Raw genomic sequence first — 21,908 nt, forward strand, 5'->3', positions numbered from 1 at the left:
ATGTTTCCGTTAACAACATAATTTCTTTGCTGTGGATCTATAAATAACCTTTTTGAGTAACTGAAAATCATGAAGTATACATTTTATCCTTCCCAAAATCTGTACACTTCTTACCACTAGGTGAACAACTCTATTCTATTTGGAACTAGAAGTAAATTTCCTAGTGTGTGTCTGGTCTCTGGTGTAGGAAAACAACAAATAAATGGTAGAAGAAAAGAGATTTATTTTACCAGATTAAGCCTGAGAAGTTTTTCTAGCCTAAGAATACAAGTCCATTATTTTTAATTTTTCTTAGATTATATGTCTTCAGCAGTATTTTGGAAGGAAAACTGATGGTGCACAGACATTAGCATAATAATACAGTTTTATTGTCTAAATCTTCTCTGAACATTCAGGTGTTACAGTCTCAGCATTTCTGCAGCACAGTAAATTCCCTAAGCACATGACAGGGTTTCATACACCAATGCCTTACTATAAAAGGACACAGAGTGACCACCAGAAAGGTACTGTCATGTGAGGAACAATGATAAAGCTCTTTTAGGGGGGAAAAATAACAAAAAAAAACCCACAAAAAAAAACCCCAAAAAAAAACCAAAAAAAAAAAAAACAGCACAAAAGCAAACAAAAAAAAACAACAATAAAAAGCCCTAGTAATCTTTGCTAAACAAATTTAGCTGTCATTACCAGTGCCTTTCTCATTCACTTAATTTCTTTATTAGATCACAAAATTTGATTCTTTTTCTTTTATCTTGCCTTGGACCACGGCACTTACTGTATGAGGGAAAGCACTGATGGCCCTTTTCTGTTGTTCACAGAGCAGCAGCTTTGTGTCTTGCCACTGCTAACATTTCTATGAATCCTTCTGCAAGGACTCAAAATCTTCCCAAAGTGAAAATATTTCCTTTTTCCTACTTCATGGTCCCTAGCTTTGGTCTCCTCAACCTGCTTCCCCAGGTCAAATGAACATGCACCTATGTAAAGCTGAGAGGATGTGCTGAAGTCCAGTTAAGAAGCTGGACTACACCGCATATTTTTACCACTATCCATTGCAGTTAGGACTCTTTAGCCCCATTGATATACTGCTATCACTCTGAGTTTTAACTGAGTTACAGATACTCCAATGTAAAGCTGCTTATTACCAGGATAACTTGACCTTCTTATACAATAAATGTTCTTTCACACTAATACAACTGAAGAAGAGGAACACCAGTAAATGTTAAAACTGGAAAATGCTGCCTGATGACCACTTGGTAAATCTGTCTGTAACAAAGAAAAACTAAAGCAATGACACTCCATGTGTTGGGATTTGCTCTTCATCTGCCAGCTCCCTCTCCCCACCACCACAGCACTTGCCCAGTCAAGCACAGGAACAGCTGCTTAAGGAGCAGATGGGTTAAACCTGCTGAGTGTTTCTGGTTCACTCATGGGAGATTCTCCTTTCAATACTTTCCTGGCTCTCATTCTGGGTGGACCCAAGCAGTGGTGGATGCACCAGTTCTTCTCTCAGGCTTGCTCTCACTTCCCTCCTGAATGCCAGGGACAGGAGTTACCTGGGCAGGCCTTCAGTTCTGGCTTCAGCATCCTGCTCCATATCGCATGAAGGTGCCAAATTTGCAGGCAGTGGTTTGTGGACCAAGCATTACAAGTGACAGTAAAGTCTCCAAAAACAATAGTTGGGGCAGAGGATGTGGAATAAGAGGAGTGAGTAGCTGAAAACAGTCTGCAGTGCTAATAGCATTGGAAAAAAAGCCCCCATTCATTTTGTCTTATCTGGCAGCCCCAGCTTTACAGTGTCTGGAAGCCAGAGGAAAGGATCAATAGACATTTGCTGACAACTAAGATTTTGTTTTACTCTATCCACAAATTGTTATGTTTTGGTAGCAGATGTTTCTATCCAGGTCTGAAATAATAAAGAGAAGGCCAGCTAGCTCTTTACAGGACTCATGGTTTAAACAGTAGGAATACTGCTTGCTGCAGAGCAGACTTCCAGTTTCCACTGGCAAAGTCCACCCTGGTGACAGAGACACAATTGTCATGCTCAGAGTAAAATAAATGTGTTCTGCAGATAAGCTTTTAAATAGAGAGAATGTCATTTATTAGAACAAATTACATTTCTGAAGGAAGTAAATAAGCTTTCAAGGATATAAACCATCTTCTAAATGCAGTAGTCAAGACACGATGAATTGTGTGTTTATAAATACCACTTGGAGCCTGGATGTTGAAGTTGCTGCATAGAAATATCAGCTTGTTTTAATAATTTTATGGTCAAGCAGTATCCAAAAGCCAATGAATTCACATGAATTCATGTCAATACTGTGATAATTTAGTTTTCTTTGGGGACATGTACACAGCAAATTTCTATAAATCTTACATCAGGATGGAATTGCTAATACCTAAAAGAAAACCTAGCCTGAGAGAATTGTTGACTACATGTGTTCAAAGCCTGTGTTCATGATAAAGATGTGAGGTGTCAAGCAGGAACGAGCAAGGAAAACCCAGCCTATTTGAAATCTTTAAACCAGTCTAAAAACTTTGATTCTAGCCAAAATGGCAAGCAAACATAGTCAACTCAGATTCACAGTCAAGTTATGGACAACAATCTTTGGTGAAACCTTTTGAGATGCTCAACCAAACTGTTGGGTGTCGTCCTTCAGCCATCTGACAGCTGTGTTTGGTGCCTGGTGTTTATAGGGCATCAGTCACTGCGACATTGTGGGCTGGCTGAAAACCAAAGACAAGGAATGTTTGGAAAATGGTATTTCCATTAAAACAAAAAATTGTTTTGTTTGTGCTCCCAGCTGACTGCCTCAGTTGTATTACCTGTGTTTTACCTCCTGGACTTCAGCTACATTATAGATTCATTTCTTTGTTGGTTTTTTGTGGTTTCGGTTGGGCTTTTTTGTTGGACTTTTCTGTTTTATTGCCATTTTCTGTTACTTTCGCAAAATTGTTTCCATAAAAACCTTATTCTCCAATCTTAACATTCCTTTGGGCTGTATGAGAACTTTCATTCCAATTTCTAATTTCAGTAAAGGCACTGCACAAAAGCCACTGAATTATTCAGAACTGTATGTAACTGGTACAAATTCTCCAGGCTCTGTCTAGTTTAATTCAAGGTAAATCCTAACAGACATTGTAACAGGAAGAGTTAAACAACCTGTAAATGGAAGATAAATAAAACCCCCACCTTCTGTAGACAGCTTCCCCCCCTCATTTATATCAAAGCATTCACCATCAGCTTATGTAAATTCTGTTAATTTAGAAAAACCTACGCCATTCCACGCAGGACTGGTTTGTATGATGACACAGCAGAAGTAGATGGCTATTCACAGAAACTTGTCACAGTAACAAATTAATTAACTTATTTTTTATCTGGGGCCTGATCTCTCTGAGGCATAAAAAAGCTGAAAATACTTGCCTTAGGAAGTTTTTTCAGTGTGGCTGTGTTGCCACTTTAGAATGTAAACCTGCCATGGTTACAGCAATGGCCCTGTCAGATCCAAAGGATGTGGACACGTGAATTTGGGATGTTTTTTTCTCAGACTGAATCCCATGACTTCGTCAGTGTCAAGAGGGGCTGCAGGTCTGTTCTGAGCTGTTAGCCAGGCATTGAGGGGAATATTTACATCCCAAAGCACTGAAGTTGAAGAACGATGTGAGCACAGCTGACTGCGAAGAACAGCTGCCCCTGTTATCATCAGAAAACTCAACAGAATAAATAAAACTGCCATACGCAGGTGTTAAAAGCAGGATATCTTGGGAAATGTAAAGCAAACAGTATCTACAGTATGCTGAAATTAAGTATCTGTCATAAGTACTCTTGAGCTAAGTTCACCATAAGAAGGAGCTGGGCAACCTCCGGAAGTTACTCAGGAATGCTCCCTTTTACCTTTGAAAATGTCGCTTCCAATCCTATTCCTTGGGATGTTTGCATGTGGGATGGTGCAACCATTCAGCTCCTGTGCAAATTTAGACCAACAGAAAGGCCTTCCTTCTCCCTGTGTCATCATGCAGGTGTCAGTAGGATGGTAGAGGTGAAAGAGAACTCAGCCATGGGTAGAGCCAAGCCTCCATTCCCAAGACAATCTATTTGAAGATTCCATTTGGCCTTCTCCCACTGCCTTGAGGAGACAGCATAGAGGCCTCATGCTCTCCAAGTTGACTGGGAGAGCCATATTCATCTTTGTTTCTCTGCTGGTGGGATGAGGGGATGGATTCCTTGTTGATACACACCCACAGCAAAGCATAGTAGCAATTTCTTCAAATCAGATGTCCCACTCTGAGGGAAAGTGGGGTGAAGTTTTGCCAACTTGACCATCTCTCATTTATTGAATTTCAGGACAAGGTTCACTTGCCCACACACAGGCACCTGGAGCCATTTTAGGTGCTTCAGTGGTTTCTTGGTTGACTTCCAATGCCAGAAACATACAGAACCACAACTAGCTCTGTGTCATCTTCGTCAGCCTCATGCCAATAGCGCAGAAGTCATTTGGCTCCTTTTTTATCACAGAAGGGGCTACCAGTTTAGAAAGGATATGTAATCCCAAAAAGGACAGAAACTCTGTCCTGCTGACAGAAACTAATCCTTTATATAGCTGCAATTCCACATCCTTGCTATCAGAAGCATTAGATAGCATTCAAAACTGGGCTAACCCAGTTTTGAAAGCTAAAATATAAACAGATTTTCCCAAAATATTTATTAGATTGCCTAAAATTCATAAAACTTCTAGGAAATAAACCTATTTATGACCAGTTTAGAAGCAGAGTGGGGCATTCATTTCCTAAAGCCTTGCAAAGAAAGGTATTCCAAAAGAAGACCAGAGAAGAGGAACAGAAATACTATCATGTCCCAGTGGTGTGTGGATAAATAATGTGTGGAACAAATATGTGGTGTATTTCCTTCTTTTAAGGACATTATTACCCTACGAAGTGCAAGATTTCATATGGCCTGGCAGGGAAGACTACTGCTAAAATCTACAGACTTGTAATGAAAGAGACAATTCCCCATGCACTGAAATTTTGAATGTTTGTGGCAGTGAAGTGGTAATGGATGCAAGCAAGATTCGGAATACCATGAATAACTGAAATGAATGCAGAACAGGCTGTTGCTGCCCATTGACAACTCAGTTATAATTTAAGCAACTGGACAGGGATGAAAGGCAGGAGTGGAACTCAAGACCTGTTATCCATTCAAGGGAAAAGTACCCATACTTTTGGAGCAATATTGGGCAAAACAAAATACATTTACCACAGGCTTCTTTTTCACTATCTGAAGAATAAAGTGAATGGCATTTTCTTGATCTCAGCTGTTGCTTTGGGATGTTTCAGAGACAGGGTCTAAGAGAAAGGCTAAAATTAATGAGGCTATTTAAGAGAGACTGGTTTTACTGATTTCCAGCTGGTTTGAGCTGAGAAAGCTAGTGTCATAGCTTGAAGTGTGATTTTTTTAGGAGTTAGTATCTTCTCTTGAAAGTCTGTAATTCTGTGGTAACAATTTCTTTTGGTTGAATTAATACTACGGGTCAGTCCTAGTGGCCAGAGCTATGAACATATCACTAGCACTGGCCTTCTGGCTATCACCCATACCAGCACTGGAGCAGGCATGGGAACTGACCAGCACTAGGGTGGGCATGGGAACTCAGCCCCACTTGCACAGTAATGACCCTTAACTGTGCTATTGCACCTTTGTGTTGGACACAAACGTGGAATCCAGTGTTTCCAAAATGATTAATTGAAAGGTAGATATCCAACATCCTTATATATACAGATCAATTGTTGCATTCTGAGTGGTTTGCCATTGACAGTTTTTATTCTAGCTAGGAAATCAGACTCCTTTTAACAGACTGACAAAATACAAGGCCAGATGTTCAGTGTCATATACTTGGGTATCAAGACTTTGGCTTCTGCAAGTCTGATTGCTTTCTATGCAAGTAAATAGCTTTACCTCTTCTTGTAATTTCATGTAAACAAGGAAAATGAAGGTGCAAGGTTCATGTTTAAAAGGTTAAATAACTAACATGTCTATCCTGATAGCTGTTTAAAATCACATATAAACACTTCCATATCCAGATTTCTTATGTGCATTAGTATATTTATGTTCAAATGTAAGTATCTGAATCTGACACATGTTCTCTCATCTTGTACAAGTGCTGGAAATGTTCCCATACCTTGCAGAGGAATACAGGATGTGGGTGGCAATTTTCTCCAAACATTTTATCAGGCAATTTTCAGACAGCTTGGATTATGGATTTTCTTTCCTTGCTAAAGAAGAACAACAGTAGTGCTATTAAAGCTATTAAAAGATAATAGTTGATACCTACAGAGCTGCAGAGGGCTGGGAAAGTGGGGGGAAAGCAGTTCCGGTTTAGGCAACTGAGACTAATCCTGTCATATGCTGAGCTACCCCAGCTCTTCTTTCAGTGGTGGACAGAGCCCAGACTGGCTGCAGCCAGTGAGCATGAATTTCAGCTCTTGGTACCTGATCACTGAGACATGGCTGGCTGCAGCACAACTCGGGCATGGTCCTGCATTAGTGCTCTCAGAAACACACATTTCATCTGTTCACAGAAAGTAGGGGAGACCTGTTGGGTGCAGACAGTTTGGAGATGGCTGACCCCACTGATCCACATCCCTGCAAGGATGGATAGATATGGGGCAGCTCAGCTGTCCTCAGCTACCTCAAGGTAGCACAGCATGGCACAAGGGCATGGCACAAGGGCACAACACCGCTTTGTTTAGTTTGTGGTTCATCACAACATTCTCTCACATCGATCCACTACTGGTAATTGAAATACAGATCAAACTGTATAGATTCACCCATTTCCAAAAGGAGTCATGATTGTAGAAGAAAGTAACGACAAGGATTGGATCCTGATCCCCCAGACCTCTGGCCTAAGCAAGAAGCAGCCCTGTTTGTAAAATGCTCTTGTTACTGTTCATTAATATAGATGTAGAAGATACCTGGTTATCAGATGTATTAGTCAACAGTGAAGAAACCACAAATTCCCCAGAAAGGGTGGATAAAAGAAACTGCCTTTTTTTTGGTGTTTTATGATAAAGAAGTTATTGAACAGGTAAAAGTAGTTTCCTGCATTTGGTCATTAAAATTAGAGCGTCAAAGGTCTGATGAAGTGAGTGCATGGAGCAAGAATACTGACCATAAATAGAACTTGATCAAGAGGGACAGGAAAAAGCCATCCTGTATTTTTGAGCTAATAAAGCCCTTAGGCTCTTTAGAAATAGCTTGTGCATATCTTCGCAAATTCTGCAGTGAAAACTTGGAACAAGTGTCTTGCAAAAAGGCATCTACCACTTTTTGCAATGACCAAAAGTGCTCCTCTCGGTTCAGTCCAGAAGGACCAGGTCTTGGGTCTCTGTCACACCCAGAGCCATGCATCCTCAGGCACACCCAAGGCCACTTGCTGGATGCCAAAGTATGGCAACTGAGTGCAGCCCTAAGATTGGACCTGGCAGATCCTTCTTCCAGCTCTGCTACAAATTTCCTCTGGGACTTGGGTTAAACTCCTGAGTTAATTCCTATAAAGAGACTCAATTTCCATTAACTTCAGTGGGAACATTGATTCTTAAAGAACTGGATTCATCTAGCCTAATTTAGATACCTTATCTGTGCCTGAAGTTTAGATGCCTAGTGAAAAAGTTCTCCAGAAATCCAGGCAGACAGGATCTTCCTTTGAAGACATCTCACCACTGACTGTATGGCAAATATCAGATCTTTTTTTAGGATAACTGTTTTGCTTTGGTATTTAAAATGCAGCACATTCGATGTCTGCAGTTAGATGGACTGGATTTGATAGTTTAGATATGTGGATGTGAACTGTATAATTTAAGTTTAAAAATCCCCAAGATGCACAGACTTAGCAGTTAACTTGTACATGCATTTCTGAGCAGGCTGAGCATAACTGTGGAAGCTGTATGCCCCAAAGGTTCATTTCAGCAAACACTCCAGTTTGGTGATACAGACACCCAGATTATAGGAAAAAGGGCAGTGAGTGGAATTTAAGGCAGACTATTGAAGACGTTTGCATTAAATTACACAATGTATTTAACTGATATGATAATATTCATATGACCTAATTGCTAAACCAATGTTTAGGACATGCACAGTTCTGAAAATGGAAAGTGAGCTATTAACTGAAAAATATTATTGTAATTTAAAAGCACCATCTGTGTTCATCAAACTAATTCTTCTTCTATCATCCTAATTTTAAAAAAATGGAAACAACATGAAATTTTCAGTGTGCAAAATTATCTGCTCATAAGCAGAGCAAGCAAGCAGCAGACTAAGAGAATCCAGCAGAAATGACTCAGTGTATTATACCAAATAACATCTGAGAGAACTATGATTTTCTTTCTGGGACATAGAGAAACAAGATGGAATTTAACAAATATATTTTCCAGTGTGAACTAGTCTCCTAGCTCCTGAAAATTTGAAAAATAATAATAAGCAAGTTTACCTCACCAAAAATTCCCCAACACTGCAGTAAACAGATGAAAGATTTGGGCATATTATCCTTCATTCTCATATCAAAAGCAGTTGTTTGGTCTATGCTCTTCAAAATTTGTGACTGGGATTCATCTCACCTAGCTTTAGACTTTTGCAGTCTCGACAGCTTCATCTGAGCCCAATGCCTTTGGCTTGCTTTGTACTCAAAGGAGAGCAATAGGTAATCTGAAGTGCAATTTGGCTGTCCTATTTAGGAGGCCTAATTTTAGGTTAAGATGAGTCACATTCCAGAAGTGTCTACGTCTCTCCATCAACTAGGAAGGAAGCTCAGATGTGAAATTTCTGCATCGTATTTTTTTACTCAGTGAACACTGCTTCAGAAACTGAATCTTAATGCTCACTGACTTCATTTTATGCTGTGTAGAAAGGGAGAAAAACAAAATTTAAAAAAGAAAGAAAGAAAGAAAGAAAGAAAGAAATCTTGTGGAGGCTGAAACAGTTTTAGAAGACTGAAGGCAACACTGAACCCATCTGGAGCAAAGGTAAGCTGGTGTGTAATGACACATTAACAGAAAACAGAATTCCACCTGAAGAGTCCTTGGAAGGAATTAGTTTGTACCTAAGACTTCTGTGTCATCAGAGAAGCTTCTCCCACAGCCATACCATTGATCTTTGAGCTATCAGGATTAGAAGGAGGAATTTTGGTTTCTTTCTGCATCAGCATTAGCAACAGGCATGTTTCACATAAGGCATCAGCTGAATGGCACAACAAAGAGCATAAACAATCAAAGCCCTTCAGGAGTTACTTTACAAGTTTTCCATAAATCCTTTTTAAATCTTCAGTCTAATTATATTGGCCCAATTTTTGCCCCCAAGTTCTTTCTACCTTAAATAAGAGGAGTGCTGGTCCTGTTCTGCTCAAGAATTTTCATGGACAAGTGTATATAGGAGAATATATTGTATATATTGTATATAGGAGAAACCCCTGCATTTTCCCCTTCCTTAATACACACTACAGAAGAAACTTCTCAAGGAGAGAAAAGTGCTGATCATGTTCCTATGGCAGCTGCAGACCATGTTCACAGAAGGTGCTGTGACAGAAAATGCTCCACAGCTGGGACTGAGGGAGCATCAAGCACAGCAGAAGTACTGAGTGCAGGGCCTCCTGTGGCCAAAACCTGTTGAAACAGAAGTGTAACAGATCCTAATAAAATCCTTTCTGGATCAGAATGAAGCTAAAGAACAGGCTACTGTCCATGAGAAGAAACTAAAACCCCAGAAACTGCATAATTAAAACTATTCTTAGACTACAAGTAAGGAGCACTAGTGTACTGTTGCTGGGTGATGTTTCTACGTGACACCTTTGCTCCTGTCTTTACCAGATTATATCCTTTAGATGAGAAACAGGCCAATATGATTGAGCTTTACAAATTAGGACGTGCTTGCATTGTCTGTCAGCACTGTAATTTTGTAGCTGTTGTAAAAAATGGGTACTGCACCAGAGTCAGGAGAAAGGAGTCTCTTGTAGAAATTAGTCCAGCCCAAGGAACAGTGAAGAAAACACTTGACCAGCTCAGCAGTAAAAGAGTTGTCCTTGTGCTTTTCACTCTTCTTCAGCCAAAACATGCAAAACATAATTCTCCTGATACATAAGACTATCAGTGGCAAATGCCATTCCCCTTATATTTTTTCATCTTACCTCCTAAATGGTCTATTCAATGTAATGACACCCAGTTACAAGTTCCTGTTATTCTTTGAATTGCTGTAAAACTGAGCAGTCTCCATGTGTTCAGAGCAGCTTGCAATTAGCATACCCTGATCTTAGAAACTGCACTCTATTAAAAATCTGGACATACTAAAGCACAGCATCTGGAAACCTACATATGTTCATCTTGCACAGGTTTCAAATGATTCCTAGATATTTTGTAAATGAGCTTATAAATGTCACCATTCAGGTGGAGAACTTTGAAGAATTTTCATAATTTCTTGGAAAATATTATATTACTTCACACTTACCTTTTATGTTGTTTTCAGATGAAGAAGATGAAGAAAATATAATGATTAAAAAAAAAAAACCCTAAGATTTGCTTTATGTAATGACTCTGTTGTATTTTGTAATTAGGTTTATAGCCAAAGCCCCACTAAAACTATGGAGATATGAATACAAAAATTTTAATCCAAACTCACATGTATTTTACTATGCAAATTGTCTCATTGTGTGATGTTTCCTTCAAACCAAGGGCCTGCTGGAGAGCCATTTCTGCCTACCTGCATTTTTTTTTCTTTCCCTTAAAAAGTGTAAGAAGCAATGTTTTCACAGGAATGTAGAAATTGACTGCATTTAAATTGCTTTCAAAAAAGAAAATCCTGAAGTGGACAACATTGTCTTCCTCTTCATATAGCTGCCAAGGCAAAGACAGGTCTCTATTTTATCCAGATTCTCATTTAAATAAATATGTGCAGTAGCTAGGGGCTGGTTTCCATTTTAACAGCAAATATTCTGTCAACAACCTTGTACATGAACAGAAGCTTTTATATTTACATTAATCAAAGTAATTGAATAAAAAAATGTATTGCTAATGAGCAGACACAGGACAATAGATTCTGCTAGATATGAAATGTTTCTGGAAGTAGCAGTACCAAAGTAAAAGAAATTAATTATTCATTCTGCTGCATACAAGACTTGAAAATAATATTAGGTAACAACAAATTCAGTTCACTGCCTTGATTTGGCTACCTAAGGGATGAATTTGGGCCAAAGGCTGAGATTTGGCTCCACATTTAGATGCCTCTACTGTAAAGGCAGGTGTTCATAAGTAAGGAAGGTAGTTGAAAACATTGGAGTCAGTGGAGATTTAGGACAGCTGCATCATGCCCACGACCCAGGCAAGTACAAAAATGAGCAGGGAAAGATCTGCCCCTTTCTGCATACAGCTGCTGCAGCCAGGAGAGCATCTCAGGGCACAGCAAACACCTCAGAACCTCAGAACCTGTATTTCAGAGTTCCTTAGTCAAAAGAGTCAGTGAGGCTCGACTGATCTGATGCACGTGTCCACTTTAGGATGGGATGAGCCACCCTCCAAATTCCTTGGAAGGCTTTGAGTAGTTCCTTGTTGACTATAGGGCTATAGTAGGATCTTAAGCACCTCACATATAGGAAGGTACCTACATTAAAGATGCCTACATCCATCTGAAATCAATGTAGTGACTCCAGAGATGCATATATTTTCCCCCTAAATACTGAGAAAGCTTCCCTCCTTGGTTTAGACTGGATACATGACAGCCAATGTGCTGAGTTGAACCCCACACTTCCAGCTTGCCATCTACTTCCCAGCTTAATGTAAGTACCCTTTGTATCAGGCATTCTTCTTGTAGAAATGAGAAATAACATTATTATGTTATTCTAGCAAAAATATAGTGGAAATATTGTCTCCTACCAGGTAGAAGTACAATCTAAATTCAAAAATCCAGAAGCTGATTCCATCTTCATGTCTGTGCTAATACCAGGAATCTGAATTTTTGGTTTAAAACTAAAACTGGAAAAAAAAAAAAAATCTGTCCAAATGCCATTTATATGCTTGTTAGCTTCAAGTTGACTTTCTAAATGTTTTTCTGTAATAATCCCAGTTCCATTGTTCTAGACAAAGTATAGATATTTAATCAAATTTTCTTTTGATCATACTATAACTATTACCAGATTTTATTTATTACCTTCAGAAGAGTAGTCTGCTTCATGCGATTTTAACCACTGAATACAATCAGGAAAACTGGAAGATCTGTTATTTGACATCTTCATTTTAATTACTCCCCACATACTCATTTGCTCTCTCTCATAGACCTGACCAACGAAGACTATTTTTACCTAGATGATAAAAACTTGATGGAGTGCTAAGGAAGGTTTGTTTCCTCAGAGGAAAAAGCTGCAATTACTTAGACCTCAATGACTCTACAATCTGTTGTTTGCAAACAAGCAGTCTGAGCAGCAACATGCATTCTCCATACCCCACATATCTTGGTAAAATCATTCTGTTTTTCTTCACAATTTAAGCAATACTAATCTGATGCCTCAGCTGTACTCTTCCCATGTCAAAAATATTTTGACAATGTCCTTTAGAGTATCTCAATCTCGAATCTCATTCAACTTCTGTCATTTACTGGCATGTTTGATTCATTTGCTTATAATGGGTAGATTCTGTGCTTCCAATAACAGGAGTCATTAGAAAATACCAGTATAACCAGAAAGCGAAGACAAGGGAGGAACACGAAAGACCAGAGTAAAGTAAATAATACAAAGAGAACTATGGAGATCATATTTTCTTAGAAAAATGAATTCAGGAGGAAAGTGGTGAAATTGAGAGGCAAAAGAAATAAAATTAGAGATGTTTTGTCCTGCAGGTTGCAATTGCCAAAATATGCTCTTAAACATGGGTTTCCATGTTATTTGTGTGACTGGTCATCAATGCAGAGCTGATTTCCAATCCTTTTTAAAAGACAATTTCATCCTGCAGGCACCCTTTGCGAAAGATAATGAAAAAAAATGGGTTAGTTTGGTTTAGGCATCCATTTGTTTAGCAAAATATTACATGTGTCCATGAAAGGAATCAGAATAATCATTAAGAAGATGCTTCATCAGCAAACAGAAGAAAAAGCAATAAGATTGTTACAAGAATCTAGGGCTGACTGATGTGAGAGAGGTTTTTGCTATTACATAAGCAATGCTCTGGTTTTGCTTCTTATTTCTGTTCTTTGGCAGAACTGCCAGTGGCAGGCCAAAGAAAGAAAAGAAAACCCACATAGAAGTGATTCTCTGGAAACTTCAGCCATACACTTTGCTAATAAAACGGAATAACTCATCCGAGAGTACAAAACATTCCTGCTCCTTGTGGCATAACTGCAGATATTGATTGAGTTATAAATTTTCCAGTATGGGGCCCTTGGTTTTGGTTTTTCTAGGTACTGACAATGTGCTTTGAATTTAGAATTAAAAAAAAAAAAAAAAAAGAAAACACTTTATTACTGCTTGCTGAAAATGTAACAGAAGACTTGATTTTTGTGCTCACGTCTATAGGGAAGTAAGTAAAAACAAAGAGCTCCTCCCCTGCATTTTCTGCAGCAGTGCTCAAGTTTCTGGCCAGTGAAACACAAAAATTTGCAAGGTTTCCTACTGCTTATCTACTCTTAGAACGGGAAAGAGGACACCATGGAGAACAGACAGAGCACTGGATCCATGCTTTGACTCCTCACCCTAAAACATAAATCAGCAAACCTCAGATTTATTTGCTGTGCAGTATATTTATTTCCTTTGCCTTCTCTAACATGGAATTATGATTCCATGCATCAAAGGGAATAACAGTATTTCAGGGGCCATAGATTTGATATTTTGCCCCTGTTCTGTGCTATGAATCTGTAATGGTTTGCCATTGCCAAACATGCTGAAAATGCAGTGTCTACATCTTCTTCCCAGTTTCCAGAGAAATATTTAAGCAATAACAATATAAAAAAGAAACAATAAATAAAGGACTGTTTATCATACATATGAATAAGTGAAGCTGGGTGTCACCTGCTGTCAGTAACTTTTTACCTCCACTGGAGAGTGACTGATTGCACTAATCCAGTTTTGAAATTGTACTAATACCCTCCAAAGGGGGAAGAAAATCACAATCAAAAAACAACCCCAAATATATTTAGGAAATTGCAACTGTGAGACTTTTGAAGCTGGAATAAATGAAACTAATTTATTGATTGAGGGGCAAGTCTATGAGTTGACCTGCACTACCTAAATTTTAGACATGTATTTGCATTTACATGTCCAAATTACATTCACATATAGATTTGTAGGGCAAATTACCTGGGAGTATAAAATGCTTTCCTGTCTCCAGTATAATGATGGAACAGATAATGATAGATTTCTAATCTTGAGGTAGGAAGACAAAAAGGGGTGATAAAATTGAGCAGACAGAGTAGATGTGTTATACTTGTAATTAATAAGCAGCATTAAAATCTAGAATTGTACTTACTATCACATTCCAAATTAAAACAATGCTGATTGATAGCAAAGAAAAAGTCAGCCATCAGTTTACTAAAAGACATGACTATGTCCTAAGACATAAAGCAAGAAATTAAAAAAAAAACCCAAAAGGTTAAAAAAATGTTCCTTGACTTGTTTTCATTTCCTTCTTCTGTATTATAATAGAGATCTCAAATAAGCATTAACCCACAGCTAACACAGATCTGAGCAGTGACTGCCATGTTTTGGATGCATCATTCATATATGTTACACAGACTGGGACACACTGTAACATGACCAAGAGCAAAAACTGTCTCATTAGCTGTGGTGATAGGAAAGGCTTCTGCAAGAAAATTATGACTATCAGAATTATCTACCTCATCACAATCAATATTTCTATGCTTAGATGTGATTCAATCTAATCTGTGCATTTGCTTTAACAAATAAATATAGAGAATTATCTATTTTGAATCATAAAAAAGTTCACACAAAAGACTGTAAACTGATCTTTAGGATACAAAAATATCTCAGTTCATGCGAAAATCTGAATAAAGTTTGTGGAACTGTGGTTCTGTGAGCCTGAACTCATTTTTAATGAGTCAAATAGCAACAGTACAGCTTCCCATAGCTACCTTATTATTATTGTTGCTGTTATTATTATTATTATTGTTGTTGTTGTTATCTGTTCTTCTATCTCTGAATATGTGTTTCAACTGCACAAGCTACAACAGACCCAGTTCTGCTCCAGAACACATGCAACAACTAAGATGTGCAAATGGGCAAGACGTTCTCCAGGAATTAACAAAGGAGGAAAACACCTTGTCTTTCATTAAATCACTCATTGGGATAAAACAATGGAACAATAATCAAACCCCTCCTCATTTCAGCCTGTGGAACCACCAAAGTGTGTCTATCCATAGCAGTCTTCTCTTCTGTCCTGTTGGGAAAAGGTGGGAGCTGATGAGGGAGCTTTCATGAAAGAACTTCATAGAGACAGGGATAAAATTATTCACCACCCCTCCCAGCACAGAGAACCCTCTTGTCTGTGTTTCTTCTCCATGTTTTAGAGTTCCCACCACCACTGCTACCAACAGTGGTAACGCTGAGCAGCTGTGACCTTCTGAGGATCCCTCCCAACAACACCACACTGTCCAACCCTCTGCTCCTCAAGGCATTCCTGGCTCATCCATCCACCCTGCTGGAGGAGAAATCCCACAACAGTTTTGCTCAAAGAAATCCTGATGGGAATGATCCCTCTAAAGGCATGAAAGAAACATTTACTGGTGGCATTGTAAAATGTAACCAGGGAATAGAGAGGAATGTAACAGAAACTACTGGGACAGACTTAAGGACTTCACTAGAAAATACAAAAACATTCTCCGAGTTCACACAAGCAGCAAGAGCAGGTAAAGGCTACAACTTTGTGCAATATTAGCCTGTGATTTTTTGACTTTTACTTAAACACAAAAATATTGCTTAAACCTCTGCACTTGCCTGCCACACACAGAGAATCATTTAGTCTGTGGAATGCCATTACCACCACTATTGCTTTTTCCTGGGAGCATGTGCCAGTCTCGGAGGAGCACAGCACACAACAGTGGTTATTCAGCTTTTTCTATACATGTGTAAAATAAGACATTTATTTCACAAGCCTATGCTGTGCCCTAATAAATACTGCAATTTGAAATTTCAGCACTTACACATGCAAAGGTTGGTTGAAGGAGCTATTCACATGTGGGGCTTGATTATAGTGTTTTATCACTCAGCTGAACATCTAATGTTTAGCACAGTAGCTGGAGTGCTTCTTTTCATGTCATAACAAAGGTTGCCCTCAGAGAGTAATTACAGTCTTTCTAATAAAAGGAAAGGCATTTTGAAACAGCCTGAAAGATTCAGAAGCTAGAGATGAAGTTTGGAGAAGGAGTTTGCCATCACTTTGCATTTGGCAGGTAGTTTGGTCCCTAAGTTGCACAATAAAATGGTGGAGCTGCCTTGAAAACCTTCTCTCAAAGCTGGAGACATTAAAAAATCACTAGCTGAGGAAAAAGAAAGTCTCCAGGTTGACAACAAATCACAGCAAATTAAATGTTTCTGTAAAAAAAATTACAAAACCAGTGTGATTAATTATTATATGATCTTTTAAAAATGTAGAAAGGACATGGAGATGTAGAGCAGAGCACGAGCAGCAGAATATATTCAGGGCAAAGCTGCCCATGCTGAGTGCAGTGGTTAAGCATTCGTAGCTTTGCCCCAGGGCAATATGGGTTATATTTTCTAGTGACTTTTCTGAGTGCATCTGAAAGGGCCTCTCATGAACTGGTAATGATACATATTTCTGCTTTATGTGCTTACAGCATAATAATAATCAGTTCAATTAAAACAGTTTGGAGGGTTTATGCAGTTTAGGGCACTAAATTACAGATGCGCTTCTCACCTGTCTTTGAAAATTGCAGGTCAATTTTACATATGAGCTTTTGGATTTCTCTTTTTCTCTTCTGGCCTTCAAAACTACTTATCAGTGGCCAGCAACCTCATTAGCAAATATCTTATTAATTGCAACAAATGGAACTGCTAGTTTTACCTTTGTAACTTACCAGGGATTGTCTTTTATTTTAAACCAGCAATGATATTAACAGTTCTAATGCTTCAAACTTTATCATCTACTTCAGAGTTATAATTTTATTTTCAGTGCATTGGTAAGTACGATTTTTTTCCTAATTCTCTTAATTGGGTAATAACTCTATTTTTCTGCTGTCTGTCTCCTTTCCCTACAGAGACTGATTAAACAGGCTTTTCCGAACAGTATCCACTGTGTTATCTCCTTTCTATTGCCATGGTTTTGCATCTACCTTTTTCTGGATTGCAGTTTTGTCTTCAAATTAAGGTGTCAAATTTTGACACATTTCTATGTGGATAAGTTTGATTTTCATTTTCTGTAATGCCTAGGCACTGAAGCTACACCATGCAAGTACTATTCCATCACAAAATTAGAGCTTCCAACCCTTTTGAAAACATGCCTTCCCTCATGCACAGCCTCCACGTCTGCTGCTAAAGCCGGGCAGTTCTGCACTAAATGGATTAGCCCTTACAGCTTGATGCTGCATTTCATGCTTAAATAAGCATTACTTTATTAATATGTGTGGTCACAGAGATAGTTCGACACCCTTCAGGATATGTGATGGTTGTTTCTCCTTTGCTGTGAAGGCTGAAATAGTCACCCTTCTGTGGTTAGGTAGCAAATGGAAGGTATTTTTAAATGCTTTGAACCAGTCAAGAATGTACCACAGGAAACATCCAAAGAGGAAGAATGAAGAGAGGAGGAATATAGGCTGTCTCATCAGAAACAGGCTAAGATGAAGCCCACTGGAAAGCAAGGCACAATATTTTTCTTGTATATCCTGGAGGCAACAAGAGTTCTTGTGTGTGCTCTCATCCATGAGAGTTGATGGCACATCTTCCCATCTGCATGACTTGGAGGGCAGGAGAGGAGAACAGCCACTACACCAAATTTGTGACCCCTGGGAAAATAGGGATAAACAGGGGCTGGGGAGCAGTGCAGCTGCAACAACTCATCCAGCTGGAGGGTTATGAAGTAAAAATATGGAAAGATTTAACAATCACAAAGCAGACTTTGTCACTTTGATGACCTGAAAGCACCAGGGAAGAGGATCTTGATTTTTGTGTGTGTTTCAAGATCTGAGTGCCGATTACAGACTGCAGAAGGGAAATATCTCAAAGGAAAAACCACAGGGAGTAGGTCTTCAGGAATGGGAGGGGCGACACTCACCATCAAAATTGCTTTCTACGCGCAGGTTCTTGCTTTTAAGACAAGCAGTTAATAAAAATCTGTGGCTGTGATGATGATGTCTAATGCTTCTTTGTTTCCTGTTTGCTTTTACAGAACATGCTAGCTTCTCTTTCCAAGGTACAGCAGGGACTGTCTTCTCTTCCTCAGAAGTGTCCTTCAGCCAGTGCTCTCTCTGGAAAGCACGCCAGGATTTTTCTCATAGGGGTTTCTCCGCCAGGGGTTTCTGTGTTCAGGACTGGGACAGCTGTGCTCTCTTCTCTGGTCTGTTCTGCCTCTGCACATCACACCACCTCCCTGGCCACCCATGGCTTTGTGCCAGCAGTGTTGGGCCCCCAGGACTGTGACAGGACCCACCAGTTTAACTGTTCCTTGCAACCCTCTAAAAGAGCACAGTACGCATACAATTCAGGAACACCAAACACCGAGTCACAAGAGGACCAGAAGGATGTTGCACATATAATATGAGCTGCAAAGCTTCTTTAGGTGGAAGAAAGAGACTCTTTGGAGACTTCATTTATCCTCTCCTCCAGACCACGCAGAATATGCACAATTGCCCCCACTGACAAGACTCATGGTTTGAATTCAGGTGTGTGTTAGCAGCAATACATCTTGCAATTAAAATAACGGGCTCAGACCCATCATGAGAGTTTGTCATAAAACAGGAAGTGGGCTACATAAACCTTGCTTCGCTCTGGCAATAAATTCTGTGTTTCTACCAACTTGTCTTATGCCAAGATTTTCTCTTATTCCTGTGGAATTAGTATTGACAACACAAACCACAGTATCCTCTTGTGCTTTCCTCTTCTTACACAGCTGTCTTTTTGAGTATCTAAGCCAATGATCTGAGGCAATATTGATGTTCCTTGAAAAACATTGAATCTACAGATAAGAAGGAATATTTTTTCTCTCAGAGATTAGACAAGTCAGCTGCAATTATAACCAGATGGTTTTAGCAAATAACTGAGAAAATGTTTCCAGGAAATGTGGGGATCATTCACTTTCACCAAGCTGACATTTCTGCATGACAGAGGGGAGGGTCAGGAAATGCACCATTTTTGGGCACCATAAACAGCCCAACGTTAGCATCAGGGTGTAATAGCAGCTGTGGAATAATGGCCCTGGAAGGTGCCTCAAAGCCAGACAAACTTTTACCACACCATTTTTATGTCTCCCCTTTGCACATTACACAGATATAGATGTCACTACCCATTCAGGGATGCATGATAAAAAATACTAAACAAGAAAGTTCACCTTTTAGAAAGTGAATCAGAATCTTGGGATAAAATACTTTAGAACTATCACTGTTTACTTGGATTTCATCTACATTCCAGCAGACTGCTGGTTTCCAAAAACAGTTTTCCTATGTTTATTGATTAATGACTGTCATTTTTTAGAACAGCTATGCAACAGGCTGTATTAATCTGAAAGCCCAGTTTAAAGCCACATAAACATTTGCCTGACTTTGTCCATCAGGATGCCGGTTGATGTTATAAAAGGATACTGCTTTAAATTCTAAATATTTTCCACTACATTTTTGTGGGGATGCCTTAAGTTTAGAACACTTAAAGCAAATTTACTGGAACTGGCAAAAAACACAGCAGTGGTTTGGAAACTGTTCTGTTTGGAGGACTTTCCCATAATGCAAATTTCACTTGGTTTAGCCTTTGCATAGATTCTGTCCCCCTTCCTGGCATCCTTGGTCAAGTCATTAGGATATTCCAATCATCCACAGCTTTCTCTCTCTTGGAGCCATGTACTGAGAACACAAAATCTTGGAGCATCTAAAATAGCTGGTGACTGTACAAGATAGATCTGGAAAAGCTCTTGAGAATGTCAAATCAAAGTCCCTGCCTGCAGGAGGAGCATCTACCCTCAAATCCCTTCTGACAGAAAGTAGTCCAAGAAGCTGCTTAAGCTCCAGTGAGAGAACACCAGTATCCCTAGCCAAACTCTTATCTTGTTTTGCTCTTCTTATCCATGGGAAGTTTTTCTTAGTGCTTAGCCTACATCTCCCTTGCTGCAGTTTAAGCCCATTAAGAAGAATTATAAGCAAATGAAAAGCATCTCATATTTTATCCTCTAGAGGAGAGAGCAATAAATTATTGGAAGCACCTTTAGGGCTTCTCCATTACATACACATGATCCCAGCCTAGTTTAATATTTAAGAACCACTCCTGTTTCCCACAGCCAATATTCCTGGCTCTTGAAGTGCTGCAACACTGCTGCTTGCTGCACTCCCAAGGCACCTCCGGGAATCTAAAGCATTCCCCTTGGAGCTTAGTGGGAGTAAGCAGGGCCCCTGGGCTCAGCTGGGGAGGTATTTAAGTGCCAGCACACACAGAGGCCATTTAAAAAAACAAGGGAAAAAAAAAAAAAAAAAAGAGTGGAACAGACAGCTGCACCTGCTCTCCCTGTGGCTTCTCAGTGCCATGACCCCACGGCACAGCCCAGATCTGACAACACAGGCTGCCTACTGCTCTTCTCCCTCCCCTGACACTGCCCTTTTCAGTCTTTTCTGTGGCCTCCGTCTCCATCAGCAGTGCAGGAGAAGCTGGTGGTGCTGGGGAAGCCCTTGGTAGGAGAATTTCTGCTGCTCTCTGCAAGAGACATCTCCCTACTGCCCCCATGCTTACATGCTGTGAATGTCCCTTCTTGTCCCCAAACCACCCCACAAGATGTCACCACTGCAGTTTTTCGATGGGATCAAGCTGTAGCTTTCACTACAATTACCACAGGGAGGAAATGAGCAGATACCTAACCTGATTAAAAAGAAATCACTGGGCAAAAATGAGAAACAAACTGCCTCTTGTTACTAAAGCCTTGAGTCAGGCTGACTGCTTTGGGATGAGTAATTTTGATGTCTTAGCACAGATACACGACTCCAGGGTGACCCAGGAAACAGGACCCTGGGGTTCCCCAATGAAGGAGCTCAGAAGGAGTCAAATAAACTGCTGCCAAGCTGACAGCAAAGAGGGAGCCAGGGGTGAGCAAACCAGGCCCAAGACATGAATTCCTGGTTGGTCCTAAAGATTCAGAGACTTTTATGTCTCCCCATGCCCATGTGTGAAGGCATTCAGCAATGACTGCCTCAGTGTAGCAGCCCCACAGACAGCACTCCCATGGGAAGTTAATAAATTCAGTTGAAGCCCCTGTTGCCTCCAGAAGAGTCAGACCCGAGGACTGAGACAATTCACACTCGCAGAGGTGATGGGACAAAAGGTACCAAATAGGCAATGCCCTGCTGAGCATTTTGCTGCTGCTGCTGCTGTGAGCTACACCTGAAGTGCCCTGAGCTTTGGCAATTCTCCTCTTCACTGCTGCAGAAAAAATTAAAGCAAAGACCCAGACACAGGCAGCCTTTGCTTGTCTTTTCTGTGTTCTTCAGGATTTTTAGCAAACCAGCATCAGCCCAGTGTGATTCTCCACTGTCTGTCTTGGTCTTGGAGTAACAGGGCTTTGAGTTGAGAACTCAGACACCCAGTAAGTTCAAACCCCTATGAAGAAGAAATTAATGCATGATATAGCAAATGCTCCTCAGATTGTCTCACCTATCTATTCAGATTATAAAAAATAGTATTAATTTTAGCTCTACCATTATGTTGCATTTATTGAGGATCTGGGACTTGTAG

The 21,908-nt window shown here is 39.7% G+C and overlaps 1 long non-coding RNA gene across 1 annotated transcript in view; it reads left to right on the forward strand.

The window, feature by feature from the left end:
• LOC140683649 (uncharacterized) overlaps positions 1 to 21,369 on the forward strand; it is a 150,352-nt gene extending 128,983 nt beyond the window's left edge. Inside the window, exon 3 of the long non-coding RNA XR_012054863.1 lies at positions 18,373 to 21,369. This is a non-coding gene — a long non-coding RNA (uncharacterized lncRNA). The remainder of the gene's footprint in view (positions 1 to 18,372) is intronic.
• The last annotated feature ends 539 nt before the right edge of the window (positions 21,370 to 21,908 follow it).

The sequence above is a fragment of the Taeniopygia guttata genome, chromosome 3 (assembly GCF_048771995.1).
Source record: "Taeniopygia guttata chromosome 3, bTaeGut7.mat, whole genome shotgun sequence".
NCBI lineage: Eukaryota > Metazoa > Chordata > Aves > Passeriformes > Estrildidae > Taeniopygia > Taeniopygia guttata.